General features: G+C 34.2%; 1 pseudogene; it reads left to right on the forward strand.

Moving 5' to 3' along the window:
- Positions 1-11,705: 11,705 nt before the first annotated feature.
- On the forward strand, positions 11,706-12,654 carry LOC130844292 (olfactory receptor 13F1-like; annotated as a pseudogene).
- The last annotated feature ends 2,016 nt before the right edge of the window (positions 12,655-14,670 follow it).

Raw genomic sequence — 14,670 nt, forward strand, 5'->3', positions numbered from 1 at the left:
ATGGGAAAGGGACAGGTAATTTTTATAATCCAATGTGGAAATCAATTAGGGAAACCAAAGAGTCAAATAGGTTCTTGCTGCTGCATCAAATCTATCTCTGCAAGCTCTCATGCGCTATAATATTATTTTTTGGTGCCGTGTGTAATGAAAGTAAATAAATAAATTTCAGTGTTTTCTGAGTCAGTGATTATAGTTTGTTGTTGTTGTTGAAGAGCTTGATTATCAGGCCAGTAGAGGGATAGCATAGTAGGGAGAGAAATTTTCAGACAGGAAATAGTTACACTAGTATTGAAACCTTAAAAAATTTTTTTGATAAAATATTTCCAAAACCTATTTCATACTTCCTTATTTCCTTCACAAGACAGAATTATAGCTGATTTCAGATTTTAAAAACTCATTTAAAACTATGAATTTCCAAACTGTAATTACTAAAATAATTTAATTTACTTGGAGTCTATTCAAATATGTAATACTGATTATCCTCTGTCTAGGCAGCTGAAACTATTAAACTGATTCTAGAATAGTATTATTTTTATAAGGTATTGTTCATCTCTAACTAGGAGGCATTAAATTATTATTCTTTTCTACTTTTAATATATCTACTTTGGCAGTTTTCTTTCTAAATAACTTCCGATACATGGGATCTAACTGCTTTGGACTTGAAACCAAACCACTGATTTTTAAAGCTGTTTGAAAAATTAAACAAAAATAACTTCTGAGTCAAACATCCACTGATTAAAGTAGGGCTATATTTTTTTCTCTGTCCCATTTGTTCTCTATCCATGAAGTATATTGCCAATCCAAAAGGAATCTGTTATTAGGAAATGTGGATCTACCTTTTAGATGGTTGTAAAATTTGATTTTACTCTGCGGTTTCTTTCCTCTGTTACGGTAACCTTTAACTTTTTTTTTTTTTTGGAGTCAGTAGTGTTTTTTTTTTTTTTAATTTTAGCTCTGATCTTTGCACTAAATAAAAATATGACACTGGTTAATAATTTGTATACAAAATATTTAAATAATTATTGCCATTGACATCATCAAAGGCCAAATACTTTTTTCAGACAAATAATTATAAACCACTGTATTACAAAATGCTCTACATTTACAATCGAAGGAATAAAATGAAGCACACGCTAAAAATATTATATAAAAGATCAAGAATAGAAATAGTTACAGGCTGTGCAATTAAAATAAGAACTAGTGTCATCAGTTATAACTCCTTCCCTGATTCTGGACAATATTACTAATATCAAGCTTTATCATAGATCTTTCCAGAATCACACAGATAACATCACTACTACACGAACAAAATATAAATGACATTAGTCAAATTTATGGCAAACTTGATTTTCATTTAGTATGTGAATATCATGTTCATTCTGTCTTCCACAAAAATTTTCTCACCCCACACAACCTGAGTTCTACCTATGCTGCTGCAAGTCTAATTGATAAACTAGCAAATATTAATAGCTATTCTTCATGTCATTTTGTAAAGCCTGATGACCTATAAACTAGAGAATGATCATGATTTTCCCATCAGTCAGATTTGAACACCTGGATGTCAACCTCTTCCATTCCAGTAAGAGAGTAACTCTCCATAGAGAGATACTCAAAAGCTAATGAGACTGTCAGAGACTGACTCACATTATCACATCAGTTACAAAATGAAGTGGAACAGATACCTTTCTAACAAAGTGTCATTAGTCAAAATTCAATCTTAAGGATGAGAGGAACATGCTGAAAATTTTAGCTCAGAGTATTTATGTATAACCTTTAACTTTTAAAAGAATTTACCTTTATCATTTTATTACTTCTTGATCTGACTTGCACACTTCAAATTTTCAGGTTAAATTTTCATGTGTATTTTAATATTACATCTTTTATTTTTCTTTAACTTCTGTCATCTTAACCTCTGAATTTTAAATTTTATGTAGTTTAGATTTTGTTTCTTTTATAATTAAAAAATTTAAGGTATTAAGTTACTTGGTTTTATTCTTTTATTTCTATTTGACTGCTTTAGCTTTTTAATGCTAATTAAAATCACACATTATTTAATTGTTAATTTTTATTTAGACTTTAAAATATTCTTGGTTCTCTATTTTATCCTTTAAAAATTTTCTTAAAATCTTATATTTACTTTTCATTGTAAGGAAGGCATCCCTTTCACCCCTTATAATTCACAAATGAGGCAGGAGGGAGCATTACATAGAACTCCACACCACAAAGAAAGTGAGTAGCTCCTTTCTGCTTCTATCTCTTGAAACATTCTTTTAAACTCCTTGAAATATTTTTTAGCTCTTTTAGTAATTATTATCTGTCCCCTAAGAAATCTGAGATAACCACAAGTTAATCCTTCTCAGATCCTATATCTAACAACAACAACAAAAAAAGACAACTGATTTCTTCTTGAAATGGTGTGCTTTCTGAAACTATACAGGGAATAAAATGAGTTCTTGGGAGTTTCTTTGAAAAGTTCATATAATTTTTTGTGTTATTCCATTGCATTGACTTCTTTCATCATGATGGTCAATGAGAAGCTGGCTGAGAATTGGATTATCTGGAATATGATTTTAGAAAGATGGGAACAGAGTTGTTTCACTGGTTCATGGTTTTCTGACCTTGCTGGATTCAATACTGGTCCTTCTGCACCTGCCCAGAAAGTGGAACCATCATATGCAAGATCAGTCTTCCTTTGGGAAATACTTAGGGAAAAGAGAGACTAGCAATTTTTGAACTTTAGCTGACTTTCTTAGGACAGAACAATGTGCCATTCAGAGGAAGATAGAACACTGAAGGGTGAGTGAATGGGAGTTTTTAGAGACTTCTGGTTGTGGCTAATCATTTCTTGTTCCAAATCACTGTTTGGGCTTCATTGCTAGTCATTTCTGCCTGTTCTTCAGTGTCATCAGTGTTGATGCAGTTCTTGGCCAAGTTTATTTCATCCCATGTGTGGATTTACTTACGCTTGATTCCCTGAGTTATAGTTGCTCTGGGCTTCTTTTACTAACTGAAGATTTGAGGAGGCTATAAGGGAATGGCAATGCAGAAAAGGAAAAATGAAAACCCTAATTAGATATCACTTCTCTCTGTTCCTAAGCTCTACCATAAGCTTTCATGAAGATTCCTTATCATCCAACTCTCTCCTTATCCCTGGTCTCCTATTAGGTTAATAGGGTTCACTGTGCCTCAGATTAGAATTATATCTTAAATTTATTATCACCAGGAGTCCCAGTGAAGTGTGATATCTCTCAAAGATTGTTTTTTCTAGCCTGACTCCATGGACTTAGATCTGGTCCTCAGAAGTGATCAGGTGCAGGTCAAAGCTTAAATAGTTGCAATCAGCCATGGTACAAATAGTACTGTTTTAGGGTGCTGGTAACAAAATATAATGCCAATTTTTTTTATTAAACATCTTGTGGCTTTGTAAGAAGGTGGCCTTAATGGAAACAACCTTGCAATGGTGACCATATGCTTCTATTTGCTCAGAACTCGTCTAGTTAACAGCAGTTGCTGTGGTGTAATTAGTAATAGTTACCCTTTTCATTCTCATAAGTGTACTTGTTTGGATGATCTAATATATGGTCACTCTAAACAGTAGGACATATTGGTGACAGTGGAAGCATTGGATTCCAGGGGAGTGATATGAATAACAGAGCATACCACTGTGATGGCAGTATCCTGAGGAGTACAGAGTGCATAAATATTCAGCACATGTGAGATACTCCCAGGTACTCTTCAGATTAAATGGGAAGGTCTTTCATCAAGATTGGAGATACTCCATTAGGAAATATGCTATAAATTAGATTTTGAATTGTCTCTGAAAAATTATGTAATGCTCACCGATAATAATAAATTTATATAGATCTGTGAACACTCAGGCAGTAATTCACTAGAATAGTTATTAATTCTGGTAGCTCTTCATTAGGACACTAAAAACATATTATCTGTTTATTTAAAAATTGTATTTTTCTTCTTCATTGTAGAGGGACTGGCAAACAACTCATCTAAAATGAAATGTGATCATTAAATAACAAGAAATAAATGAGAGTCCAAAACAAAGCAATGTTTTCCCACTGGAACATGTTAGATTTTTTATCAGAAGAACACTCTTTTTAAAAAACTAATTAAAAGGGTCAACTCTGTTTACAATTATAGAAAGTATTGGCTATATTCCCCATGTTGTATAATACGTATTTCTAGACTATCTTACACCCAGACCTCACACTCCCCTACCTGTATATTGTCTCCCCTCCCCCACTGGTAACCAGTAGTTTGTTCTCCATATCTGTGAATCTGCTTCTTTTTTGTTATATTCACTAGTTTGTTGTATTTTTTAAGTTTCACATATAAGTGATATCATATAGTATTTGTCTTTCTTTATCTGACTTATTTCACTTAGCATATTGCTCTCCAAGTCCATGTTGCTGCAAATGGTACAATTTTGACCTAAATTTAAGACTGGATACTATAAAAATCCTAGAGGAAAACATAAAACACTTTTTGACCCAGATTGCAGCAATGTTCTTTTCGATCTGTCTCCTAAAGTAAAGGAAATACAGGCAAAAATAAACTAATGGTACCTAATTAAACTTAAAAGCTTTTGCATAGCAAAGGAAACCATCAGCAAAATTAAAAGACAACCTACTGAATGGGAGAAAATATTTGCAAATGATATGACCAATAAGGGATTAATATCCAACATATATAAACAGCTCATACAACTCAATATCAAAAAACCAAACAGTCCTATTAAGAAGAACTGGATATACATTTTTCCAAAGAGGAAATGCACATGGCCAATATCCACATTAAAAGATGCTCAACATCGCTCAGCATCAGGTAAATGCAAATCAAAACCACAAGGAGATACCACCTCACACCTGTCAGAACGGCTACCATCAAAAACAAAGTAAATAACAAACGTTGGTGAGGATGTGGAGGAAGGGGAGCACTTGTACACTGTTGGTGGGAATATAAATTGATGCAGCCACTGTGGAAAACAGTGTGGAGGTTTCTCAAAAAGCTAAAAAGAGAACTACTCCAGCAATCTCACTCTTCGGTATACATAAAAAAAAAACCCAAAATACTAATTCAAAACGGTACATTCACCCCAATGTTTGTAACAGCGTTATTTACAATTGCCAAGATGTGGAAGCAACCTGTGTGTCCATCAGCAGATGAATAGATACAGAAGATGTGGCAGATATAAGCAATGGAATACTACTCAGCCATAAAAATGATAACTCTTATTGGCTTTGCCTCCTGAGATGAGGAGAACATAATGGGAAACCAAGTATGAGCTTGTGAACCTTGGCTTTTTGCTCATCTTTAACATTAAATATTAAGATATAATAGAGTAATATCTATAGACAAATATGAACATTTCTAAATACTGCCCTATTCACCATCATTGCTGGGGATTCAATAATTCTCTTAAGGTAAAATTGCCTGATGGTTATACATTTATGCATAGATTTTCTTTTGTTTTATCTGTTTGTATATATCATTGCTTAAAGACATTCCTTTGTAAGACATCTTTGATATTCTTCTTACTAATGGACTTTTAAGGCCATGATAGACTTCCATTTTATTTTAAAAGCTAAACAACTTGGAATCTTCAAAAATGAGATGTCATTTGTGATTCTATAAATTTTGAGGTAGTTTGAAAATGTTAAGATGTGTTTGCCATGTCTCTGAAAAGACTGACATTGAGCCACACTTTGCACTTTCCACTAGGTTTGGGAAATGAGTTTCTGGGATCTGTATGAAGTTGGGACAAGATGTACTTATTTAATGTAATCTTGAGATATCAAAGCCATGGAATATCTTGAGTTCTGAAGGATAACACATTTCTGAAGTTTCTATGAATGAGTATTAACTGCCTTTTGAAGATTACCTTGAGGCTCTGGAGAAACCATGCCTTGCATGTGGAATGAATGCTAAGGAAAGATTAACTAAGGCTACAAGTAAACATATTTTGTTGTTTTTGAATTTCCCAATGACTCATTAAGAGCATTACTCTGAACATACATAGATTTGTGTCTACAGTCTGCCTGATACACATGGAAAATATTATAGTGATATTTTCCGCAATTTACTTTGAAATTTGTGATTTGCTTTATATTAGAAGCAGATAGTGACCAGTTTTTTTTCTTTTACTTATTTTTATTTTCTTCTCTTCTGTCTCAATAAAATAATTAGAAATATGTTTTAGTAGGATTCCTGGGAGCTCATTACAATTGGTACCGAGAAAACAAACTTTATATTTTCTATAACATTTTGGAGCTAGAAATATTTTATATGTTCTGCAAACAAGCAGGCTTGTTTGTATTACAAGGAGAATGTTAATTTTTAAGAAATCTAAAACCTAGTTTTAAATAGTCCATAGCCATTTTCAGGCAACAATGTACTTTTCAAATAAAATTCTCTCATTTTATGGTATTTTTCTCACCTCCTGAATAGTCTATTTTAATAGTAAGTATTGATGAGCTCTGCAACAACTATATCCAGGGTTAAAAATTTCTTCCTAATCCAGGATGTCTGTTGTAAGCAGAATAGGATAGCACAAGGGGGCAAACACTAATAGACTCTAAAATACTGGACGTTTGCACAGCAACAAGCCGGAAGCAGTTTTCCTTTAACAACAGATCATGTTTCAGCTCCTCAAAAGATACTCAATTCAACTCAAATATATTTTCTGGTGCCTAATATTTCCTTAGCACTATTCTAGGCACAAATGATACATTTCTGAACATAAACATTCTTGCCTTCACTCTAGTGAGGGAGACAGATTAAAATGAAAAAAAGTTAATATTGAATATTTGAGTGGAGTAGCTAATGGTCCCTCTAAGAAAACTAGAAAAGGTGGATAGCATAATTTTTTTTAAATTAATAGATTACTTCTGAAGAAGTCAGGATTTGAGAGCTAAGATTCTAGAGAGAAGGGAATCTCATTTAAGTGAACCATGCATTCTGGGTTCCTTTTTTTGTTCCTTGGGGCATTCGCTAATTCTTCATTGTTGGCTGTTGGCAAGCTAGAAACTGGTCAGAGAAATACTGCTAAGAGGCAGAGAAATAAGAACAGATTTTGGTAATCTCATGGTTCTGAGAAGACAAAACTTGGATTTTAGACCTAACAAGACATCCCATCCTGAACTGAAGAGAAGCCAAGGTCCTGAATTGAAGGGAGTTAAAAAGACATGATCCCAACAGGTGTCATTGATTTTCTACATGAAACGTTTGCTAATTTTTATGCTGCTCAGAGTGGGAGGGCTGGAAATTGAGCCAAAAAGGATTAAACATGTTAGGTGAGATTTCAGCAGTTCCACAGTGCTTATGAGATAAAAATTGAAGTCTGTGACCCATGAAGGAGAAATCTGCCTTATACAAACTCCAGAGTCTCAGTTTGGACCCTAGAGGGATAAATCTAAAATAGGAGATGAAACAGAGTTTTGGACAAGTCTTACAAAATCTGAAATCCAGCTCTAACTTATCTCACTGCCTCTTTGATATAAGGCAATCTCTCCCACTCTAGGTTTCTATCAAAAGATAAAGGGAATTCTCTTTGTATAAATAAAATATCTTCTAAAAGTTATACATTTTTCATATATAATATCTGACATTTAATATAAAATTACTGGTCATCCTAAGACACAGGATCAAGAGACAAAAACAGATGATTGAAAATCTCTCAGGGTGATCCAAATATAGGAGCTGTCAGACAGGTTTTAAAATAACCAATGTAAACATGTTCCTCAACGTAGATAACAGGACGAAGAGTTCAGTGGTGAATTTGATGTTATATTAGAAAATCAAGCATAAATTATGGAGCTGAAAAATACAACTGGAATGAAGAACTAAAAAATGGATTTAACCACAGCTTAGACAAAGTTGAAGAAAGGCTTAGCAAACTGGAAGATAGATCAGTAGAAAGTACCCAGACTGATGTAGGGAGAAGAGAGAGGAAGGAAAACAGAGAGAGGACTGTATGAGCTATATGGGACATGTTGGAAAAGTCTAGTGTGTATAAATGAAATCTCAGAGGGAGAGGAGAAAGAGGAAATGGGGTAGAAAAGCAAATGGCTAATATTGAATACTTTTCTCAAACTTTTGAAAGATATCAAGCCATAAACTCCAGGAGATCTATAATGCCAAGGAGGGTAATAAAAAGCCATATTTAAGAATCTATTTGTAAAATTTCAGAAGCCAATTATAAAAACAAAGTACAGTCAAAGGAAATAGACATAATTCCTCAAAGAAGAGGCAATGAAGCAATTTAGAGCCTAAATCTCACATTGTGGCCATTTAAAAGCTCAATAAGAATGTTTTATCTTCTATTACTCAGATAACTGAGATATTTGGAGAGGTTGCTGAAAATAAATGGGTCACTTTATAAGCTCAGAGGCTATATGGGATGGCATCTCTACAGTTCTGTTAATTGGAATGTTTGGTATATAGTCCAGGGACAATCTATAGAGGAGTGGAATAAGCAAATAGTCTCCTCCAGTTTTGCTTGCACAAATGCTGCTCAAGAGTCAGAACTCTTTACTTGGCCAAATGACTTGAAATAATTAAAATATTTTTTACCTACTTTTTTCTGTCCTAAATTGGTTAATTGAACTCAGAGAATCACACCCTGGAGAAATGGACACTTTCTTAACTTCTTTATGTTTCAGAATCACAACATTAAATTGGTAAGGGAGTTTGAAGGTCCCTGGAAGCAATAGAAGACTTTAGTAATCTTAGTTCTAGGGATTAATTTAGGAAGATTTTTGGATAAGAGCATGGGGGATGATTTTGACAGAACAAATTTTCATGATTTCTTTTAAGAAATTATTAAACAGTTTTTAATTAATAGGTGTGTATGTTGATAATTTTTGAGTCAGACAAGATTTGGATTGATTTTTTGCAAACCAAGAACATCCATGTCCCTTTTTATTGCAATATCCTGAATAAAATTACCTCTGCACAACCCATTTTAATACAGTTTTCATAGAATGTTATGAAAATTACAGAATTCAGAATCTTTTACTCTTTTGAGCACTGCACCAGATTCACAAGAAAGACCGTGCTGAAAATCAACTGTAAATATTGAAGCACATATTAACCAAAAGGGAAAATGCTCATCACATGTGCTGAGGTAAATGGGAGCAGATATTATCAATCGCTTTTCTGTAATCTCAGATTTACAAAATTTATTAATGGGTCTCAGCTAGGCCAGGAAATCAGAATAAAGATATCTACCTTAAAAAGAAGTACTAGTTGGTAGGGAAAATATTGAGTTGAAGACTTGAGTCCTGAATATGGTATAAAACTTTTGGCTATATGGTCCAGCCATTTATTTCAGACAAATCATAACCAAACATCTCTCAACTTTAAAATGAGAAAATTGTATCGGAAGTTCTCTAAGTCTACTCTTGTTCAGACATTTAGAAAGAAAGAAAGGGGTTTGTTTGAAAATATTTAAGTATCTTGGCATTGGAATCAGAAATCATTTTAGAGAAAGAGAAAATATCTACATAAAATGACTTGAGGGTAGGTGAGACTCTGAGAAAGATCTAAGATTAAGGATGAGGGAATGAGTGAGACTCAGTCTGCATTAGAAAAGAATACTGTATTGTTTTGTTTCAGAAGGAGGTCAAAAGAGTGGTGAAAACAAAGAGAAAGGGGAGGGCAAGAGAGGGGCCAGAGCTACAGCAAGAAAACTGGGTGCTGGGTGGGGAAAGCCCAACAGAGAACGCTCAGTGGAAGTGGAGGTGTATGCTGACCAAAATGGACTTTAGAGACCAGACGTGTCTAACTTTTGCCTTTCTGAAACTAATCAATAAAATGTTTCATTTTCACACATGGATTGGGGGTTGAAATTTTAATAGATTGTGAAAAACGTGTTGAATTTTAAGAATCGGAGTCAATGTGAGCCAGCACTGGAGCAGCATAAGATACTTATGGTTCTCGAAAACAGGGAGACCTTGAAGTCCTAAACCCACTGTGATTCTCTGGAACATTAAAGAGGTCATGGAATTGGTTTATGGTGGGAGAATTTAAAGCAAGTTAATCTAGATCTCTGAGATCTGCACAAGATAGGAATTATTATCCTCCTTGTATAGATTAGGAAAGCAAGTTTCAAAGAGGGCAAGTGATGATTTGCCTAATTTTGCATGCCAGTAAGTAGCATGGTTGGATTTAGAGCCCAAATCTCACATTCAGAGGACAGTGCTCTAATTCCCTATAGAGGGTGACTATTTGGAAAGCATTTCTACCTCTTCTAAGAGCACCAGTGTTCATTGTCTTTTCCACATCTCACTCTACATCAAATTTTTAAAGCTAAGAGCTAATCATTTTTTCTTAATTCAACTTGTTTCTTTAAGATCACAGATAAGTTTGCAGGTGTGTATAACAAGTTGAGAAGTGTACAGGCTTTTATGCCGACACAGAGAACCACAGTGAAAATGTACCTATTTTAACAAGTATCAAAAAAGTTACCATGTTCAAGGCAGCCATGTGTAATTAAAATTCTTAAAAATGAATTATTACTTTGCTAGTGTTGTTGGGAAAAAGCTCTTGACAAGTTCACCGTCCAATGCAGGGGCAACAGGGATATGCACATGTGGGTATAGTCAGTGATATACTTGAATAACATAAATATGTACAAAGAATGAAGCTGTACTTAAGACATGGCATACAGTGTTAATAATTGGATAAAATATTCAAGAAAGACAAGATTGGAGCCAGGAAGGAAAGATATTTCAGATAGGTAAACTATGCATTAAAGACATAAAAATATACATCGGCATGGTAAGTATGAGGAACCACAAACTGGTTGTTGTTTCAGACCAGAGGGCGGAGGTAGAGTGTTGGTAGAGGAGGTTAGAGAAGTAGGCACTGATGAGAATGTGAGGTTTGTGTGATTTGTGATTGATTTTGTTTTAACTCTTATCTTGTAGGACAGTGGGTTTTAAACATGTCTCCATTTGTGATCAATTGTGAGATATCTTGTAAATAATTTCATTTGCATTGTGAATTACTTAACTTTGAAACTATGATCATCTTTATAAGAAAATATTGGTTCAAGATTATTCTATATTCAAAAATGCCTTCTTGAAGACAGATATCATGTGGTATTAGAGTGAATGGACTCTTGTTTATTTTCTATTTATATTCCTGTGTGTGTGGCATTTCCATCTGTTTTATTACATAATTTGAACCTTTATGAAGTTCAACCAAGTCCTTTCGTGTTGCAACTTTTACAAAAAATGTTTCTTTGCCCAGAAACCTCCTCTGGTCCTTAACTTGATTGGGTCCAATGCATTTTTTGATTAAACTAAGGCTCAAAATGTCTCACTGAGCAGCACCCCTGACATAGGTTAGGATTTTTACTCTGTGTTTACCTAGTACCTTGGGGGCCTACTTATATCTTGTTATTGTAATTTTTAATTCATTTGTGTCTTGTATTTTATTGAGTTGCCTGAGAGAAGAACTTGTGTAACTCAGCCTAGATCATCAGTGACTTATGGTATAGTCAATAATTATTATAATATAGTTGAATGAATGCATGAATGAATGATTAATTAATATAGTATTGCCAGGATAATAAACCTTTAAAGGTACTCCTAACAAAAAATTCTCAAAAGTTGGTATGGTGTAAATTTTAAGCATATATGATATGTAATTTTATTCACTACTACAGAAAAACAGGGGTGAATGAAATGCACGAGACAAACTTGACAGTCATTTCTAATTTTGTTTTTCTGGGATTTACTCACTACCCCAGAGTTGAAATCACCATACTTGTGCTGTGCTTGCTGATGTACTCCATCACTGTGCTGGGTAATATTATTCTGATCTCCGTTAGTGTCCTGGATTCTCAGCTACACACACCCATGTACTTCTTCCTCCTTTCTGGACATCTGGTACACTTCTTCTGCCCTGACTCCAATGCTGGCAAACTTTGTGTCAGGGAAAAACACCATCTCATTCTCAGGCTGTGTCACTCAGATGTACTTCTCTCTGGCCATGGGCTCCATTGAGTGTGTGCTCCTGTCTATGATGGCATATGACCGATATGTGGCCATCTGCAACCCCCTGAAGTACCCCATCATCATGGACAAGAGGGTTTGTGTGCAGATTGCAGCTGGTTGCTGGGTGACAGGCTGCTTCACTGCCCTGATGGAAACAGTGTCTGTGCTGCAGCTGTCTCTGTGTGGAAATAGGGTCATCAATCATTTCACTTGTGAGATTCTGGCTGTCCTGACACTGGCTTGTGTAGACACCTCCAAGGTGCAGTTAATCATGCTGGTGATCAGCGTACTTCTTCTTCCTGTGCCAATGCTCCTCATTTGTATCTCTTATGCGTTCATCCTCTCCAGCATCCTAAGAATCAGCTCAGTGAATGGTCGAAGCAAAGCCTTTTCAACATGTGCAGCCCACCTGACTGTGGTGGTTTTGTTCTACGGGACAGCTCTCTCCATGTACTTGAAGCCCTCAACTGCAGATTCTCAGGAAATAGATAAATTTATGGCTTTGGTATACGCCGGATTAACTCCCATGTTGAATCCTATCATTTATAGTTTATGGAACAAAGAAGTGAAAGTGGCTGTGAAAAAAATGCTGGTTAGGTACCTTCTTTGTACTCTTTTAATCTCTGGTAACAAATAATATCTATAAACACTAAGGGATGTTTAATGGTCAATATACATACGAAGATTAATGGGAGTAGACACTCATTTTAAATGTGATGTGGTATTTTCTAAGTCTCTTCTTTGACCAATCACTGAAAGTCTAAGATAATATTGATGTATCTTACATAAGCTTATCTGAAATCTTAAAAAAATATGTTTCATGATGACAAATTTTTATTTTGGATTATAGGGTGTAAATATAACTTTATTTTTATTGTTTTAGTGTTATTTGGATTTCTAAAATTTTTTAAAAATTGAAATATAGTTGATTTACTTTGTTTCTGGTGTATAGCAAAGTTATTCAGTTAAATACATATATATGCATATATATATTCTTATTTCAGAGTCTTTTCCATTATAAGTTTTTACAATTTACTGAATATAATTCCCTGTGCTATACAGTAGGTCCTTGTTTATCTATTTTGTACATAGTAGTAGGTATCTACTAATCTCAAATTCCAAATTTATCTCTCATCTTTTTCCCCTTTGGTAACCATAAGGTTGTTTCCTATGTCTGTGAGTCTGTTTCTGTTTTGTAAATAGTTCGTTTTTATCATTTTTTAGATTCTATATATAAGTGATATCATATATTTGTCTTTCTCTGTCTAGCTTACTTCATTCAGTATAATAATCTCTAGGCATCATTTCATTATTTTTTTATAGATGAGTAATATTCCATTGTATATATACCACATCTACTTTATCCATTCATCTGTCGATGGACACTTTGGTTGCTTCCACGTCTTGGCTATTGTAAATACTGCTGCTATTAACATTGGGATGCATGTACCTTTTTGAATTAGAGTTTTCTGTAGACATATGCCCAGGAGTGGGATTGCATGATTATATGGCAACTCTATTTTTAGTTTCTTAAGGAATCTCCATAGTGTTCTCCATAGTGGCTGTACCAATTTACATTCACACCAACAGTGTAGGCGGGTTCCCTTTTCTCCACACTCTCTTCAGCATTTATTATTTGTAGACTTTTTGATGATGGCCATTCTGATCGGTGGTACCTCATTGTAAATATAACCTTAAACATTAAGTTAATAAATTGTTGAGTATTCAAAATTTATACATGTGATATACAAATGTAATAACTTCCATAGATTTTTAAGCTAATTTATTATTAACCTCTGTTTTATGCTGAATTGTGTCTCTTCAGAACTCCTGTGTTGAAAGTCTAATCCCACATCTCCCACACCCAGACATACCTAGTATATCATATTGTGTCTACATTTGGAGATGTGGCCTTTAAAAAGGTGATTAAATTAAAATGAGGCTGTTATTGTAATCTGAGTCATGTCATTATACAAAGGGAAAATTTGGATACACAATAGATACACCAGCGATGCTTACAGAGAGGAAAGGACATGGTGAGAAAGTGACTATCTACAAGCTTAAGGAGAGGCCTCAGAAGAAATCAAACTTGCCAACATCCCAATATGGACTTCTAGCTTCCAGAACTATGAGCAAATAAATTTCTGTTTTTTAAGGTATCCAGTCTGTGATATTTTGTTATGGAAGTCTTAGCAAACTAGAATAACCTCTTTTTCAGCATAGCTAAATTTAATGGAAACAATTATATATTTTCCAAATGTGTGGCTGTGTTCTAAATGTGTGGATACATTTGTGTACGCAGATATATGTGTGATATGAATGTTTGCATACAAATGTAAAAGATCTGCAGATATATATCCTTAATAGAAGCAGAGTGGAAGAGTACCAGTCAGGAAGAAAATATCAGAGAGTTTAGTGGTACATTGTTGGTCTTTGAATGCTGACTTTTTTTGTAAATTCAAAGAAGCTACAGGGTGCTTCAGTGAAACTACTAGTACCCTTTTTAATCCTGCTCTTCCTGACATGTGGATCCTTAAATCCAAGGGTATAAATGAACTCATTAACACTTAGAAAGAAAAAACATGATATCTATATTATAGAATTTACAATATCCAAAGCCTACTAAATGGATGTAAAATATTGAAATATGTAA

The sequence above is a fragment of the Hippopotamus amphibius genome, chromosome 2, assembly GCF_030028045.1.
Source record: "Hippopotamus amphibius kiboko isolate mHipAmp2 chromosome 2, mHipAmp2.hap2, whole genome shotgun sequence".
Taxonomy (NCBI): Eukaryota; Metazoa; Chordata; class Mammalia; order Artiodactyla; family Hippopotamidae; genus Hippopotamus; species Hippopotamus amphibius.